General features: G+C 46.6%; 1 pseudogene; it reads right to left on the reverse strand.

Moving 5' to 3' along the window:
• Window positions 1-12,510: 12,510 nt before the first annotated feature.
• LOC149869357 (U2 spliceosomal RNA) lies at window positions 12,511-12,685 on the reverse strand (annotated as a pseudogene).
• Window positions 12,686-17,827: the final 5,142 nt, after the last annotated feature.

A 17,827-nucleotide genomic window follows, 5' to 3' on the forward strand; every position in this document is an offset into this window, starting at 1 on the left:
GGCCACTTGTGGCTTTGGGTCCACCATGATTCACTGGCTGGGAAATTGGCTCCATGGTTGGATGCAGAGGGTGGTAATTGACAGAAGTCAATCTTCATGGTGTCCTGTGACCAGTGGGGTTCCCCAAGGCTCTGTCCATGGACCCATATTGTTCAACTTCTTCATTAATGATGTGGACACTGGAGTCAGAAGCGGACTGGCCAAGTTCGCTGATGACACCAAACTATGGGGCAAAGCATCCACACCAGAAGACAGGTGGATGATCCAGGCTGACCTGGAAGGGCTCAGCAAATGGGCAGACAAGAACCTGATGGTTAACACTGAAAAATGCAAGGTTCTCCACCTTGGGAAGAAAAACCTGCAGCATCCTGATAGGTTCAGCAGTGCTACACTGGCTAGCACCATGGAAGAAAGAGACTTGGGGGTCATCATTGACCAAAAGATGAACATGAGCCTGCAATGCAATGCTGTGGCTGGTAAAGCGACCAAAATGGTGGCTTGCATCCATAGATGTTTCTCTAGCAAATCCCAGGACGTCATTCTCCCCTTGTACTCGGCCTTGGTGAGGCCGCAGCTGGAGTACTGTGTCCAGTTTTGGGCTCCACAAGTCAAAAAGGATGTGGAGAAGCTTGAGAGAGTCCAGAGAAGAGCCACGCACATGATCAGAGGTCAGGAAAACAGACCTTATGATGACAGGCTGAGAGCCATGGGGCTCTTTAGCCTGGAAAAGTGCAGGCTCAGGGGTGATCTGATGGCCACCTATAAGTTTATCAGGGGTGACCACCAGGATCTGGGGGAGCATTTGTTCATGAGAGTGCCCCAAGGGATGACGAGGTTGAACGATCATAAACTACTACAAGACCGTTTCAGGCTGGACATAAGGAAGAATTTCTTTACTGTCCGAGCCCCCAAGGTCTGGAACAGCCTGCCAGCAGAGGTGGTTCAAGCACCTACATTGAACACCTTCAAGAGTAAATTGGATGCCTATCTTGCTGGGATCCTATGACCCCAGCTGATTTCCTGCCCTTTGGGTGGGGGGCTGGACTCGATGATCTTCCGAGGTCCTTTCCAGCCCCAATGTCTATGAAATCTATGAAATCTATGAAACACTATGGCTTCCTATTTGAAATCTCTGGATTTATCTTGTGAATCATGTTTGAACACCTAACAGTGCTGACTTTGTGTCTCTCTCAAGGCAACCCAGGGTCCTGTGGTTGATAATCACTGATCTCCACCAATAAAGAGCCACAGCAAAAAACCACACTGCAACACATCAGGCTTTGCTGAAACAGGAGAAATAACAAACCTACATCCTATCCCAATTTAAAGACCAGCGAGCCTCACAGCTGTAGTTCTAGCAGCAATGGTTTGAGAAGATCCATAAATTAGTTATAAAGGCCAGGTAGTCCCAGCATTTCTCTATCCAGGTCTGGAATCAGAAGTTGTCCCCGTGGATTTCCTGGTCAAATTTGAAAAAAGTAGCTGTTCCAACAGCTCAGCCACAGGAATTCTGCGACTTCCTGGTCCTGTTCTGACTGGAAGAGTTACAAATTAGAAAGCAAGTCCTAGATCGGGCTATAGATCCCAATACTAATTGGTTGGCATTTTAAAGGAAAACTGCTACCAGCAGCTTCAGGGCCATCTCACAATGTCCTGGGGCCCCCTGATGCAAAGAAGCTGGCGGGGTGGGTGGGGGGGAAGGGTGTGGTGAGTGGCCAAAGAAGCTGGTGGCAGTGGCGGTGGGAGGGGTGGTGAGCCGGTGTCAGTGAAGCTGGTGTCAGTGGCATCAGTGGGTGGGTGGGGGGTGGCCACTGGCCAAACAAAAAGCTGGCAGTGTTGGTGGTGGGGGGGTGAGGGTGGCAAGCAGCCAGACGCAGGGGTCTCTTGGTTGTGGGGCCTCCTGTGGCTGCAGGTTTCACAGGATAGGATGGGTTGGCCCTGAGCAGCTTTGACAATGATGCCTTTTCTCCAGGAATAGAGCCATTACATGGCAGTCAATGGCTCAGCATCTAGCTGGCTGAACAAAAGGGTGTAAGATTACTAGTAAAATATATAGCAAGTATGCTTGTTTGGGTGTGGTAGCACCACAGGCTGAGGCTGTACTTTGGGCATGGAGCTACCTGGAGGCTGAGCTCTTGAAGAGAGACCCATGGATTCAGAAACATCCTGAATGTGAGGGACAGTCAGTGCAAAGGACCCAGAAAAGATAGTCATCCCCGTGAGGGGAGTCACAGAAGTCTAACTGTATGTTTTTTCCTGTGAAATTGGGGACTAGGAAGACATATTGCCACTTTATGGTCTGTGACTATGGTAGAAGTTATAGCTTGGCTGAAGATCCCCAGGGAGTGTGCTATGTAGGTACAAAGTGAATTTAGTGCAGGATTTAAGTGATGCAGGATTTTGCCACGTGTCTGGTAAAAGTTGGTGTTTTCCTTAAATCACCAGCTGTGGAGGCACAGGATTAGGGAATAATCTCATCTATATTTTTAGTACATAAATATTAGCACTTATCATTGTGCAGAGAAAACAAGGTACTGTGATCCTCTTCCTCCTCGCCCCCCCCCAAACTTAGTACTGTGTTAAAATATCACTATTTTTAAGTCAGTTTCATAATTTTTTAATTATTTGATTGCCATTACTTCATAGGGCAGCTTAATCAGAGCAGAGGTACTACAGATATGAAAGCCCATTCAATTTGACTGTGTCCAGGGAAAGCGCCACACTCATTTGCACCCAGTGACTCCTTTTTTTTGTAAAGGGACATTTGGGCTCATTTTCAGCACCAGATGAATTGTTTTGAAGAGAAACTAGAAGGACTTTCCTGCCTTTCTAGGCTTCAAGGGATCTCATAGCTTGCCCAGGGAAACCAGCAGGTTGAATCTTCTGTCTCTACCCACGCAGAAGATGGAATTTGCATAGCGGAAGCTAAAGTAAAGCATGCTCCGGAGGGAGTGATGAGAAAGGTTTTCTATGGACTCACCCATCTTCTTTGTTAGTAATTGTTGGGATAATGAACATAAGTCAAGATAGGTGTAGTTCCTTAAGCATGGGTAAAGCATCCATTTACTGTTATTATGAGCAGTAGAAGTAGTACCACAGTAATAGCAGTTTTATTAAGCCAGTCATGTTGTAACCTCATTTAATGATGTTTCTGTTATGTTCTGTTTAATAATGCACTCTTAGTAGACTGTACTCCAGGTGATATTTTAAATAATACTAGCAATAATTTGCTCATTGATGCTTCTCCATTAATGAATTATGACCTTCAAAAATAAACATTGGTCAGGTATTGGCTATTAACAAATGCTGTATTTTTACTATACTATATGATTCTGCTCTTAGTTGGGATAGTCTCTGTTGTGATCTGTGGACTTTCAAACCTATGACTGCTTGTCAGACCTGATATTTTCAAATGTTAATGGATACCAATATAGCACCATATAGCTGAGTAACACAAAACTTAACAGTTTTGTGATACTCACCTATCTTATCCTGTATCTTAACAGTTATATTCTCTAAACACTATAGTAATCCTCGGAAGTATCATTATCACCACTAGAAAAAACTTAGACAAAATAATTCAGGATTGTAAGGACTTACCAGGTCCTGTAACTTGGCTGTGAGGTCAGGAATTTCCTAGAAGCTTACAGTTTCTAAAAAAGAGTAAGAAACCTGAGAGAGACTTTTTTTCTTTCCTTTTCCTATTTCAATCTCAAATTGCAATTTTAAATACTGTTTGTATATTTATTGTCACAATTTGCATTTGCTTTATGTGAGGGGCCTGGGATTGCGTATGCTGTATATGACAGTGTAAGTCTGGTTTAATTTAAAAGTATTGCCTGCTGTGCATAACAAAGTGAAGAATTTATCGTGCCTTATATGCCTTAAATTGAGGCATTTGGTAATAATAGCTGCTTGGCATTAGCTTTAATTGATGTGACAGATGTTTCTGGTATTTCCTTGCTTTTTTTCCATGAGGAAAATATATGCATATTTGTCATTTTACCCTTCTCCACCACTCTGAGCTCAAATTTCATCCCTTATAAATATAACTCAACAAGAGTTTCTTGTAATAATCTGCAAATGAGAATGCCAGTTCACGGTACTTTAACTGAACAAGCTCCATTTAGCAACCTGATACTTTAACTCTTAAAAAAGGTATTTTTCTAGTCTGTCATTCAATTTAACACTTGCAAGAATACACTTGAATACACTGATTTTCAGAGCTGCTAAATACTTGTTGTTCCCATTGATTTTGACAACACCTCTGAAAATCTGGTTCACACAAAATGATTGTATATTAATGCATAACTTGGGTCATGTCAAAGTAACTTTTGTGAGGTGGGCTTATAAGCAGATCAGTGTAGCACATGCAGTTCATAAAACAGTTGCCATAACAGCAGGTGAATGATCATAATTGACAGCACAGTGTGTATAGTGTGATGATTATCAATTTGATGGACTGTGTAGCTCGAGAGTGGCCAATCTGTGGTATGAGAGCCACTAGTGGCCCAGGCAGCCTCTGTGTGTGGCATGGAGCAGATCAGGGAGGGAACAGTGGCAGACAGGGCAGGAAGTAGAAACAGAGCAGTACATCACGCAGGAAGCACATAGCAACAAGGAAAAAGCAGAACAGCAGAGCAGGTAGGAAGCACAAGAAAGGCAGCAGAAAGCAGAGCAGCAGATTGGCAGGCAAAGGGGATCAGAGAGATATGGGAAGAACATGGGGATAATTTGTGGCCTGCTTGCTGAAAAGGTTGGCTCCCACTGCTCTAGCTGTACAAAACTTGCTGTTTCACTTCACTGGAGTACGTGCAAACTGTTTTTGACCTGGATTAATATCTTCTGTGTTTTAATTTGAGATTTGTGTTCACACAATCCAAAAACTCAGTACAAACAGAGTGAAACTGATAAGATTTACCTAGTTTTACTTGAAACTTAATCTCACATAAAGGTTTCAGCAAGGAGCTTGTAAATATGAATTTTGTTTCTAACTCAGTATTCTTTTATTTCTGTCTAGTCTCCAAAGATGTCACTATCTTTTTCTGCACATACGTGTAGTGGATGCTGGTTGGCAGCCTGTTGAGGAGTGGAGGAGCCCTGATAGATGGACAAATGGATTATTTCCTTTGCTCTGGCAACCAAGCTGGTTCCCAAAGTACTGGCATTCTGCCTTTCAACAAGTCTATGGGCCAACAAGAGGCAAAGCGCTGCTCGACCTGGTACTGGCTACGTGGGACGACCTAATCGGCGACCTAGTGATCGATGGGAAGCTGGGTGACAGCGACCACGAGCTGATCACCTTCACCATCCGCCGTAAAGCTGGCAAGTCAGTCAGCAACACAGAAGTCCTTGACTTCAGAAAAGCCGACTTTGACAAGCTCAAGAGGCTTGTCGGTCAGGCCCTTAGGGACCGTGACCCCAGGGAGATGGGAGTTCAAGAAGAGTGGTTGCTTCTCAAGGAAGCGATCCTCAATGCACAAGCTAAATCTATTCCAACACGGGGGAAAGGCAGCAAGAAGGCACAGCAGCCCTCCTGGCTCTCTAGGAACCTAGCGGACCTCCTGCGGCTAAAAAGGAAAGTCTACAAAGGATGGAGGACGGGATTCATCTCCAAGGAGGATTATTCTGCACTGGTCCAGTCCTGAAGGGACCAAACCAGGAAAGCCAAGGCCGCAACTGAACTCCAACTAGCTTCAAGCATCAAGGACAACAAAAAGTCCTTTTTCAGATATGTGGGGAGCCGGAGGAAAAGCAAGGGCAATGTTGGACCCCTGCTAAACCAGATGGGGCAACTGACAACTGATGCCCAGAAAAAGCCAACCTATTAAATAGGTACTTTGCGTCAGTCTTTCATCAGTCACACGGGATGCCCATGCCTGCTATGGGACAGGGAGATCCGGGTGATGGGGATCCCCTACCCTCCATAAATGCTGACCTCGTGAAGGAACACCTTGAGAAGCTGGATACCTTCAAGTCAGCTGGCCCTGACAACCTGCACCCCAGGGTACTCAAGGAGCTGGCGAGCGTCATAGCCCAGCCCCTGGCACGGATCTTTGAAAACTCCTGGCACTTTGGTGTAGTGCCCAATGACTTAACACTGATAAGTGCAAGGTGTTGCACATGGGGAGGAAGAACCGGCACCACACTTACAGGTTGGGGAACTCCCCTCTTGCCAGCACGGAGACGGAAAAGGATCTTGGAGTCGTCATTGACTCCACGATGAACATGGGCCGGCAGTGTGGGGAGGCAGTCAAGAAGGCCAACCGTACCCTGTCATGCATCCACAGATGCATCTCGAGCAGGTCCAGGGAGGTGATCCTCCCCCTCTATGCGGCACTGGTCAGGCCGCAGCTGGAGTACTGCGTCCAGTTCTGGGCGCCACACTTCAAGAGGGACGTGGATGATATGGAAAGAGTTCAGAGGAGGGCCACTCGTATGATCAAGGGTCAGCAGGGCAGGCCTTATGAGGAGAGGCTACAGGACCTGAACCTGTTTAGCCTCCACAAGAGAAGGTTAAGGGGGGACCTTGTGGCCTGCTACAAACTGGTCAGGGGGGATCAGCAGGTATTGGGGGAGTCCTTGTTCCCCCATGTGCTGCCAGGAGTGACCAGGAATAATGGTCACAAGCTGGCGGAGGGTAAGTTTAGATTAGATATTAGGAGGCGCTACTTCACAGTCAGGGCGGCTAGGGCCTGGAACCGGCTTCCAGGGGAAGTGGTGCAGGCTCCTAGCCTGGGGATTTTTAAAAGGAAGTTAGATGAGCACCTTGCCAGGGTCATCTGACCCCGGTGCTCTTTCCTGCCAAGGCAGGGGGTCGGACTAGATGATCTACCTAGGTCCCTTCCGACTCTAGCTACTATGAAACTATGAAACTATGGAAGAAGGCCAATGTGATGCCGATCTTCAAGAAAGGGAGGAGAGTGGATCCGGCTAACCAGAGGCCCATTAGCCTGACTTCTATCCTGGGGAAGATCTTAGAAAAGTTTATTAAGGAGGCCATCCTTGAGGGACTGGCCCAGGCTAACATCCTAAGGGATAGCCAGCACGGGTTTGTTGCGGGTAGGTCTTGTTTGACCAATCTTATTTCCTTCTATGACCAGGTGACCTATCACCTGGACGAGGGAGAAGAGATTGATGTCATATATCTTGACTTCAAAAAAGCCTTTGATCTGGTATCCCATGATCACCTCTTGGCCAAACTGGCCAGTTGTGGCCTTGGCTCCACCACGATCTGCTGGCTGGGAAATTGGCTTTGTGGTCGGACCCAGAGGGTTGTGATTGATGGCAGTCACTCATCATGGTGCCCGTGACCAGTGGGGTCCCTCAAGGCTCTGTCCTGGGACCCATCCTGTTCAACATCTTCATTAATGATGTGGACATTGGAGTCAGGAGTGGACTGTCCAAGTTCGCCGATGACACCAAACTTTGGGGCAAAGCATCCACACCAGAAGATAGGCGGGTGATAGGCTGACCTGGACAAGCTCAGCAAATGGGCGGACGAGAACCTGATAGTGTTTAACACCAAAAAATGCAAGGTTCTCCACCTTGGGAGGAAAAACCTGCAGCATCCTTATAGGCTCGGCAGTGCTACGTTGGATAGCACTACAGAAGAAAGAGACTTGGGGGTCATCGTTGACCACAAGATGAACATGAGCCTCCAATGCGATGCTGCGGCTAGTAAAGCAACCAAAACGCTGACTTGCATCAATAGATGCTTCTCGAGCAAATCCCGGGACGTCATTCTCCCCTTGTACTCGGCCTTGGTGAGGCCGCAGCTGGAGTACTGCGTCCAGTTTTGGGCTCCACAATTCAAAAAGGATGTGGAGAAGCTTGAGAGAGTCCAGAGGAGAGCCACGCGCATGATCAGAGGTCAGGAAAACAGATCTTACGATGACAGGCTGAGAGCCATGGGACTCTTTAGCCTGGAAAAGCGTAGGCTCAGGGATGATCTGATGGCCACCTATAAGTTTATCAGGGGTGACCACCAGGATCTGGGGGAGTGTTTGTTCACCAGAGTGCCCCAAGGGATGACGAGGTTGAACAGTCACAAACTCCTGCAAGACCGTTTCAGGCTGGACATAAGGAAGAATTTCTTTACTGTCCGAGCCCCCAAGGTCTGGAACAGTCTGCCAGAGGAGGTGGTTCAAGCACCTACATTGAACACCTTCAAGAGTAAATTGAATGCTTATCTTGCTGGGATCCTATGACCCCAGCTGACTTCTTGCCCTTTGGGCAGGGGGCTGGACTCAATGATCTCCCGAGGTCCCTTCCAGCCCTAATGTCTATGAAATCTATGAAATCTATGAAACCAGCAAGGCTGAGAGGGGAACACTGGTGTGTGGGGATCTTAGTGTCTCCACATACCCTGCCCAGGCTTTTGCACCCTGGAGAGGTCACTCCATCTTTGGTTTATCTTTCAATCAAGGATTATGTTCAGTGAGCTAATGTCTTGCCTGACATAATTGTATTGTCTTGTGAGACAGACAGATGCCTACTGTTCTTGTAAGAAGTTTATGTCCTCCTCTTTGCCTTCTTTCCATCTGGTTCAATATTCACCAATATTTTATCCAGGATCTCCCACTCAATAGTGTTATTACTACATTAGTTATTCCACTGAGGTTACTGGGACCTCTCCTGTGGTTCTTACTATGAATAAGGGCATCAAAACCTAGTCCTACCAGAAATGTACTGAGGGACAATTCATTAGGTCCTCACTCTTACCCTGCTGAACATTTACTCACACAAGCAGTCTTGCCAATTTGAATAGGACCACTGGTACACGTACTCACCTGGTAAATACACATTGCATGGTCTAGCCCTTAATGTTCATGAAACTCTAGGGTCATTGGCTGGATGACACGATAGAAATGCAAAGCTTATTTGTATTTACAGCAATACACTATGAGGATTTCCAATTTTCTGGGGGCTTGCAAGCAATAGGACATGTGACAAACCAAGGAAGGAACTACTAAGCTGTTTGAAAATGTGAATTTCCTCTTTCATCAAGCTTGAGAAACCCCAGTACATGCTTATATATTTGATTTGGGCAACTCTTCTCTGCACGACATGGGAAACAGCTAGGATTTCAAATGGAAGCAGAGGGCGGATTTTTCCTCTCTAAACAAGTCATGCCAAACATTTATGGGTTTTAATTTTGCTGATGAAGTGTATCCACTGTGCTTTACCCAAAGGAGCTCAGTACAAGTACATGGTTTACGGTCAGCAGTGTTTGGGTAAGGCATTTCTCAAGTGGCAATGACGCCACACTGTCTGCTCAAGTAGCTTTTAAAGAACACTTGATAGTATAGTGAGGCCCAATGAGAGTTTTCCAAAAGGTATTACGTATGTTTGAACATGAACCTGGATGACTCTAGTTTTCTATTTAAACTCTCTCAATGAATTATTTTTCTTTTTATGTCCAGAACGTAAATGATGTGGTGTGTGCATGGTGAGGATGGGGAGGCTTGCAGTTTCTGGGAAGCTTTGTTCTCTGGACCATCTTCAGAATAAGGGGCCCAACAAAGGCTAGTAAATAGGTAGTCACTGCTTTATGTTTCAGCACATGCAAGGGACAAGCAGTAGATCCAGATGCATAGTAAACGAATAGAGTATTTTTAGGAGGAAGTATTATAAGAAGCTCAGGTAGTAAATAGTATATGACAGGGGTCCAAATGCAACTCTGTCTTATGTCTTACAGAGCTGTATTCACTTCATTGCTCAGGCAAACCTGTTGAAATGTCCATAGGACCATAGGTATAGGGCTAGAAGGGACCTCAAATACCCTTTGGTCATCAAATCCAGTTCCTTGCTGCCACAGGCAACCATGTCATATAAACCCCCGCCCCATATTAAATGCAGCGAGGTTATTTTCAACGTTACTTCAGTTGAAAAGCTCTAAAACTTCTTTATTCATGGCCACTTTATTCTTATTTGTTTTTATGCCAATATTATCCTTTAACTTAAATAGCTCTTCTCCCTCCCTACTAAATAACTGCTGACTTTACTAACCTGATATATTTATAGTTGGCAGTTGTATTTCCCCTTGGCCTTTGTTTTGCTAGACTGAACAAATGAAACCATACTAAGCACTTACATTGCACAAACAGTACAAAGTATGCAAAACATAATATGGCTGGGAAAGCTATCGCTAGGGAAGCAAGATTATGAAAAATCATGGATGTCATTGAATGCACAATTACTGGCAGTCTACTGTGTCCTCAGGCCCTTATATCTAATATAAATGAAGGGCCTGACAATTTACTCATGGAACAATGAAACGGAGTTACCTGTATAATTGGCAACCAGTGTGAGTGTAGTCTTTACTGCCAGGCCTAACTTGTAGCCATTCTGGAGGAGATTGTGATCTACCCTAGTGAGGAAGAGAAGGGGGCAGTTACAATAGCAGGTCTTGTGAGCATATTCTGTTTGAGAAATAAAGGGTGCTGACAGATGTGCAGGTCTCCGCTCTAATTCATGGTGCTTCACAAAAAGAGGCATGAGTTAGAGCAACCCCCCAAACCAATACACTCATCTGTTGGGTGGATGTAGGGGAACTGAACTCCACTTCGGAGCTGATCAAGCAGAAGAGCCTGTCTGCAGCCTCTCTCCCCTAATCTTGCTCCTCTCCCCAGGTCTGGTGCTGTCTGCATGAAAGGAGGAGGGAAAAGGGAGGAGGAATGAGCTGTGGACTAGGGTCTGCCCAGCCTGAACTGGAGGGTGGGCAGCTTGTGGGGAGCCGTGAGGTGGGGACGCTTCAATTCACTCACCCCCGCTCTCCAGCTCAGGCTAGGTAAACCCCAGTTTGCAGCTCACTCCCCTTTTCTTCTCCCCCCTCCTTCCTGCAGACACCACTGGGGGACAGGGCTAGGCTGCATCAGCCCAGCTCCAATCACAGCACAAATTTATTCTAGGTAAAGTGCTTCAAAATGGAATGCCTTCATATCCTAAGGGCTAATTTATCACATGATTGGCCACTTTTAAAGTGCTCTGCAGCTGTGCACTTGTCACAGCATGGGGGCAATCACACAACAAATATCACTTCTGTCAGCACCCAAAGGTATCAGACAGAGGTGGATAGTTACTAACATCCCACCCTGTCCTTCACCCCAGCACAAGAAATCAGATTACCACACCAACAAGAGTAAATGGCATCTTCTTAATGAATGGTTGAGAATAACTCCTCTAAATGTGCTGTCTAAGGGAATCCTCAGCCTTGAGTCAGGTGCCCATGCTCCTTGGGGAGGGCTAGAGGTTAATAATGGAATCCACTAAAGCCAGTATGCTAAGCAGGAAGCTGGCTAAACTGGCCAGTTGGAAGGATCAGAGGAAGGTAAAATGGAGTTGTGTCTTACATGGGAGTTACGTGCTGAAGTCAGCACGAAAGGCAAAAATTGTGTATAGCTGAAATCGCCCTTCCTGCTGCACTCCTTGCCCCTCTCGTCCTCCGCTGTATTGTCCTGCCAGGGCAGCCAGCTGGGCGTGTGTGAGCTGCTGTCCCCTAGCCATGCTGGCACATGCAGGCACATGCAGGCAGTACTACGTGGTCCCACACTACGTGCCATGCCCCAGCTGGCACCTGGTGGCCAGCCCCAGCAGCCGAGCGCGTATAGCTGAATTTGCGTAAGTTAAATACGTGTAAGATTCGACTCGACTGCATTTGTCTTCAGTTTGTCCCTCTCTGGGAATTAGGCACCTAAGTCAAGAGGACAGAAAGGCATCAGGTTTCATAAATGTGAGCCCTCTTTCAGAGTTAGGTCCACATGCCAGCCCTTTTCCACATAATTTAGTTAAAGAAGGGTATTATTGGAGCCCCCGTTATCCAACAGCATAACAGCTAGAATAATCACTGAGCAGGGCTTTGGCTTCTTTTACCACGGGATGTTGTTCCAAGATGAACAATTGCTAGGAGGAGATGGGATCCACCTGCTGAAAAGAGGGAAGAGCAGCTTTTCAGACAGGCCCGCTGATCTAGTGAGGAAGGCTTTGAACAAGGTTTACTGGGGATGGAGACCAAAGCCCTGAGGTAAGTGGGAAAGTGGGTAATTTAGAGGAAGTGCAAGAAGGAGGGGCAACAGGGGAGGCCTTCTCATTCTTCTGGATGAAGTAGAGTAATTGGTTATTTACTTTAGGTGCCTGTACATGAATGCACAGAGCCTGGAACAAAGCAGAATTGGAAGGAAGAATTGGAAGTCCTCACATAACAATGGTGTAAGAAAAGAGAGCCACGATTCTCTCCTGAGGATTTCCCTACTCCTAAAGGATTAATTTCCCTTTGAGCATTGAGCTACAGACTGGCACCACCCAAAGGTGCAATAAATCAGGTTCAATTCAGTCATTAGTTAGGTTTAACAACTAGTATTAAGAAAAACACTGAAGAACAGCTTGTAATAAAGTGATACTGAGAACAAGAACAGTGACAAAAAGAAACCAGGAACAACTTATGTGCAGAACCTCAATGACACAATTATACCATAAGTGGCAACCTTTTGTTTGTTTGTTTGTTTGTTTGTTTATTGCACTGCTCCTGGAAGCACTGCCATACCAGGCCGATGCATGCAGGGGATGGAGCAAGCTCAAGTTCCACCTCCCAACACCAAAAATCTACTCAATATAGACCTCCTATGGAGGACATATCAGGGACAACCACCTGCCCTGGCACAGCTCCCTTCCCCTCAGGAATGGTACAGAGCTGGTGAGGATTTCTAAGCCTTTCCCCTTGCCTTGGGTAATCACCACCTCACTTATTCAGGATAAGGTGACATGCAGTGCTGTAGCAAGGGGGAGCAAGTGGGAGACCATCCCAAGTGCTGAAGTAAAGGGGTTCAACAGGCACTGCACAATCGGGGCAAAGTGCAGGATGGAGACACGAGCAGCTCATTTGGGAGGGCATGGGAATGTAACCCTTTTTTTCAGGCAGATTTCCTGCCATGAATTACATAGACTACATGTGTTCCCCAGGCATAAGTAGGTAAATGTAGTGCTGTAGCAATGAAGTCTGGCAGCTGAGGCAAAGCCCACAGCAGCAGCCAGCCCTTGCCCTTTAAAGAGATCTGGGGAGTGCATGCATGCCCAGAAGTGCACACAGTGCTAGGAGCCACTCTTCCCCCATCCCTGTGCCCCGCAAAACAAGCCTCTTGTGTCTCCATCCCATGCCCTGCCCCAGCTGGGCAGCACCTATTGGCATCCCTTTGCTTCGTTGCCCAGGCAGTCGCCCTGCTTGCCATCCCTCTGCTGCAGCACTGAGTCAATCACATCATCCAGGTGGAAAGTTCAGTTATTCTTGAACCTGCCTGTTGGGATTTGAACCCATGGCAATCTGTTTTCAGGTGAATGCTCTAACTACCAGATTAAAAAGTAATCTGAGGCAGGGCCCTCTCTCCATTCCTTCTGTTTTGTTTTGTGTGACATAAATATATAGTTACTGAATAAGAGAGGGAGTGTGAGAGATGAACATGACTTATAGTTTAGCGGTTCAAGAGAGGGGATCTATGGCCATTTGAATATACATTTTGGGAGGTGGGGGGGAGGGGAGGTACTTTAATTAGAGTAGCTCCGAGAGCCACTGTAATTAAAGCACCTTCAATGTCATGTGTATCAGTGTCCCCACACTGAAAGATGGCAGTGGGGGTGAGTTAACTAAAACTTGTCAAATGAGCTTTAGTTAAAGTACCCACACCACCATGTTTAAGCATGGGGATGCTGATATATGTGATGCTGGAGTCTGGTGGATCACAGTAATTATCATGCGATTAATCAAGTCTGCTCCAACATGCTTGTAGCAGGGCACTGTTTGTGCCTGCCACTTTAAGACCTAAGCCAGGCAGCCAGCAGGTGCTGGATTGCGGCAGCCATTTTAGATTAAGGGCTGCCTATATAAGCAGGGCATTTTGCTGGTGGTAGTCCAGGCAGTAACATTGGCTGGCTACAAAGCTTCACGTATCATCCTGGAGGTAAGAGAGGAGCTGTAGGGGATGGCTAGGAGGCTTCTGGTCCTTGGCATGACCTAAAACTGCACCTGCCAGGAGTCAAGCAAGGCCTGGTGGGGCTCTCAGTGGTGCAGGAGCCCCCAGGAAATGCCAGGCCAATTACCACCCAGGTGAAAGGTGGGTTGGGGCACCTTAATAACTACAGCTCTCACAACCGGGTGTGTTACCCCCTTGTAGGGTCTGGAAGGTGGACCCCGGAGAGAGAGTGGGGCTCTAGACTCAGAACTTGTCTTGAAATCCCTTGACTGGTGAATGCTGGGATCAGGACCAGAAGGGTTGAAGGGCCAGGGGCCCACTGTGAGGGATGCCCAGAGGTGAGGGCTTGGGGTTCTGACTGGCCTGGAGGTGGGGCCAGGGCCAGTGTAGCCAAAGGTCCTGGGGGGATCACACCTATAAGGGGGAACAGCTCAGGGAGCTAGGTCGTCTAGAATGAAGGTGGAGTAGGTTGCCTGAGTGGAGGGATCTAGGTGGGGCTCATACTGGAGGATTCTGGGGCCCAGAGTGAGGCAACAGTGGATGCCATCTGTGAGGCATGGGCTGCAGTGTAGGGAAGGAATGGAGCCGCAGATAGCACCCCCTGGCATCAGGGCAAGAAATGGGCAGCCTCCTGCTTAATTAAGATAATTAATTAGATAACAACAAGGTGTGGCAGGAAAGAGGGCAGGCGGTTGGCCCAGAAACAGGTGGGCGAACCAAAGGCAAATCGGCCCCGAGAAGTCCCCTGTTACAGTGCTGTAATTAGAGTGCATCAAAGCAGCCCCAGTGCACATGTATAGGTGCCCTGTGTGACTGTACTTTTCTCTCATAACTATTAAACATTCATTCAATCAGGAGCCAAAACACAGATCTCTTCTGTCACAGGTGAGTGCCCTAACCTCTAGACTAGCAAGACAAGATCAATTTATCTCTGGTTTAATTAATATTTAATTATTTAATACATAATGAAACAGGATAACAGCTCCCTCCCATATTCTGTTCTCAAAATACTTTCTAGTCTGGTAGTTAAAGTGATCAGTTGGGAGGTAGAAGAACCACATTCAAATCCTTTTGGGCAGAAGAGAAACTGAAATCTGGATTTCATGTGTCCTGGGTGAATAATCACTTAAGTATTGGTTAAAATGTGGCTAAAAGCTATGTTTTGTGCAGATCTTTTAACCTCCACAACAACTCCCACTAAACTAGGAGAAAGAACTCTTAGTTTTTGGATCCTGACTGGGGGTAGGTATGAAATACTTACTACTCTATTTGCAATTGTCCAGACAGAGGCAGTTCTGGGAGTGCCCAGGAGCATACCTTGATGCACCTATGGAACTTTACTGAAGAAAACTTAGGCACCTAAAATCTCTAGGGTAAAGCAGCAGCTGGACAGGAGTTTGGGTGTCTGAATAATGGATATCTAACATAGCAATTAGGCAGGATTTAGGATTTTAAATCCCCTAGTGCCTCTAACTCTAAGTGACTTAGGCTCCTTAATTTTCATTTTCAAGAATGACTTTCAAAAATCTTAGCCATCTAAGGATGTTTATACATGGGGGGGTGGGGGTGGCGCTTTAATTACAGTGGTTCTGACAGCCATTCTGATTAAAGCACCTGCAAAGTCATGTGTATCAGCATCCCTGTGCTGAAAAATGGCAGTGGAGGTGCTTTAACTAAAACTCATTCAATGAGCTTTAGTTAAAGAGTCCCTGCCACCATTTTTTAGTGCGAGGGCATTGATACATGTGATGCTGGAGTCTACACTAATTACTACACTCCAGCAGACTCAATTTGGGGGTTGGACTAGGTGATCTCCTGAGGTCTCTTCCAGTCTTAATTTTCTATGTTTCTATGATTTTCTATGAATCGAGCCTGTTCTGAGGCACTGTAATTATACCATGTTGGAGCAGCCTCAATGCATGTATATAAGTGCCCTAAGAGACCAAGTTAGTTTTGAAATTATGTGGGCTCCTAAGTATGTTTGAAAACTTACTTTCGGGGGCACACTCTTTCCTACTACTCTATGTATCGTGTGGGTCTATGCTCTGCCCCTACATGAGCACCTGATGAAAATGGCACCAGTGAGCTCTCTATAGGGCACATCATACATATGCAGTTATTTATGACTGCGTACAGGCAGTATTTCTACACAGGATATCCAAACAGCAAAAGCACTAGGCACATAAAGCTGGTGGTATATACTGGTTATATATACTGTAGATATCAATTGATGACTCTGGGTGGGTCTGGATATTCTATAATAAAAATAATTATAATAAGCATCTACACAACACTTCCCTCTTGTTCTCCAGCCAGTTTATAAAAGTTTACTGAAGTCAAAATATGTAGCAAAACTGAGGCCTAGTGACTTGCCTAAAATTATAGGGCACGTAGATGGCGCAGCTGGAAACAGAACCCACAGCTCAATCCCTGGGAACTTAGAGATGGGACTAAGTTTTAAAATTTGGCTCTGGATTTCCACCTTTTCAAAACCTGAAGTGTGGGACTGACTACAATGGTTCCAGATCCTAGCTGCCCTAACTGTGTAATTCTTACAGATGTCTAATCTAAACCTCCTCTCTGACAATTTATGGCAGTTATTCCTTGTTATGCCAGGGGGCGCTAGGGGAAACAAGGTCTCTCCCAAACCCTTCTGGTCCCCCCTAGTGAGTTTATAGACGGTCACCAGGTCCCCCCTCAGCCTTCTCTTGTGAAGGCTCAACAGGTTCAGGTCTCGCAGTCTCTCATTGTAGGGTCTGCCCTGTAGTTCCCGGATCATGCAAGTGGCCCTCCTCTGGACCCTTTCAATGTTGTCCACATCCCTCCTGAAGTTGGGGCACAGAACTGGACACAGTACTCCAGCTGTGGCCTGACCAGTGTTGCATAGAGGGGGAGGATCACATCCCTGGCTCTACTTGAGATGCACCTGTGGATGCACGACAAGGTCCGGTTAGCCCTAACTGTGACCTCACATTGTTGGCTCATGTTCATCTTGGAGTCAGTGATGACTCCAAGATCCTTTTCTGCCTCCATGCTCTCAAGAAGGGAGTTTCCCATCTTATAAGTGTGCTGCTGGTTTCTACTGTCCATGAGCAGCACCCTGCACTTGTCAGTATTGAAACGCATCCTGTGTTTGCTAGCCCACCCCTGTAACCTATCCAAGTCTTGCTGCAATCTTTCCCTCCCCACTAGCATGCTCACCTCACCCCAAATTTTGGTATCATCAGTGAATTTAAACAGGTCGCTTTTCATCCCATTGTCCAAATCGCTGATAAAGAGACTGCACAGCGTGGGCCCAAGGACCGAGCCCTGGGGAACTCCACTGCCCACTTCTCCCCAGGTCGAATATGACCCGTCCACCACACTCTGAGTACGACCTTTCAACCAATCTGCAATCCATATGACTGTGTAGGCATCAATGCCACAGTCGCCCAATTTTTTAATGAGGATGGGGTGAGAGACGGTGTCAAAGGCCTTGCTGAAGTCCAGAAAGACTACATCTACAGCAGCACCTGCATCCAAGACTTTTGTGACCTGATCATAAAAGGCAATCAGATTGGTCTGACATGACCTGCCCCTAATGAAACCATGCTGATTGCCCTTGAGCATCATCTCTGAGGCCGGCCCATTGCAGATGTCTCGAAGACTTTCCCTAGGATTGAGGTAAGACTGACAGGCCTATAGTTGCCCAGGTCTTCCCTCCTCCCTTTTTTAAAGATGGGGACCACGTTGGCTACCTTCCAATCATCCGGCACCTGGCCTGAGCACCGCGAGCACTCGTAAAGCCAAGCCAAGGGCCCTGCAATAACCCCAGCTAGCTCCCTCAACTCCCTGGGATGGAGAGCATCTGGACCCGCTGACTT

Source organism: Crocodylus siamensis, chromosome 3 (assembly GCF_052110815.1).
Source record: "Crocodylus siamensis isolate JL-2025a chromosome 3, ASM5211081v1, whole genome shotgun sequence".
In the NCBI taxonomy this organism is placed as follows: Eukaryota; Metazoa; Chordata; order Crocodylia; family Crocodylidae; genus Crocodylus; species Crocodylus siamensis.